The sequence below is a fragment of the Lactuca virosa genome, chromosome 6 (genome assembly GCF_052849685.1).
Source record: "Lactuca virosa cultivar CGN04683 chromosome 6, Lactuca_virosa_CGN04683_v6, whole genome shotgun sequence".
NCBI lineage: Eukaryota > Viridiplantae > Streptophyta > Magnoliopsida > Asterales > Asteraceae > Lactuca > Lactuca virosa.
In genome coordinates this window covers 13,323,897-13,325,232 of record NC_136431.1, presented here as the reverse complement: position 1 = coordinate 13,325,232, position 1,336 = coordinate 13,323,897, and positions in this window count along the sequence as shown.

Below are 1,336 nucleotides of genomic sequence, written 5' to 3'. Positions count from 1 at the left end.
AGATTGTTGATATCCTTACGAAGTGTCACACCCCCAAACCAAGGATGGCGGAAACGTCCAGGGGTGGAGGACTTCATGTATAGTATCATAACAACAATTGCAATAGTGATCAAAGTAAACACAACCAACATAAATATAATTGAAAAAGTTACACCATAGTATAAGTTTACATGTTTCCAAATCAATTACATTATGTTGACAAAAATGAAATGTTTGACGCCTTAACATCCCATCCTCAAAAGCGCTTGTTTACCTGTTTATTTATTTCCTGAGAATACAAGTAGTTTGAAAGAGTGTCAACAATTAAGTTGGTGAGTTCATAAGCTTTTGAATGTAGTGATAAAAACCTTTCCTCTTTAAAAGTAATGTTTGTTCCAGAAAAATCCAATATTTTCCCTAAAGTGTGAATTGCAGCCTTAAATCCAAAGACCAAAATGTACAAGTAATTTCCATACTTATAGTAAAACAATGCAAGTTTAAATTGACATAAACTCGTTTGATTTAATGGAATCCCCGTAAATCCTATGAGTTGTTAATACTTTATGTGAGTTATTATAACCATGCTATGACCTAGATGGCCTGAAACGACGTTCTTCAGGCGTCGGAAATGTTATGACATTTGTCACCCGTAGACCTCGAGGTCCTATTGTAGCTAACAACAAGGTGTGGGGTGTCAATCCCAATATAGATCTATACACAACTATCACGCTCTCCCTCAAAGAGACTCTGGTTACAATACAGGACTTATAGTGCATTACTTGAAAAGTAACATGAAGCGAATGTCTCACAATTTAGTCATTAACGGATTTATGTGTAGTGAAGGAAAACCCTTTTTGTGTAAATGAAACCTCTGGTAGTGAACTTGTTTTGTAAGTGCATCATAAACTATACCTATTATAGTTTATCAAGTAATGGTAGTAGTAGTGAATATAAACTATACTTACAATAGTTTATCAAAATGTTTGTATGCAATGGATATAAACTTTGTTTATTATAATTAATTACCATACTTGTGGAGGTAAAAATCCATTTGTTTTCTGATGTATGTCTATTTACCAAGACAAAATGACATATAATATAACACATATATGCACATAATGATACACACCTTGCTCAACAAGTTACAAGGTGTAAATGAAATTGATAACATTTTGCTAGTGTTGACATTTCTTTTCCTGTTCTTAGAAGATTTATAGAAAATCATCAACGGTCCAAATTAGAATCCGTAAATTCTGAGTGTTTGGAAAATGTGTCTAGTTTGTTCATAAATTTTATTATGATTTTTGGTGACTTCCCACTTGTGTGAAAAAGTCCATATTCACAGACTGGTCCGGAT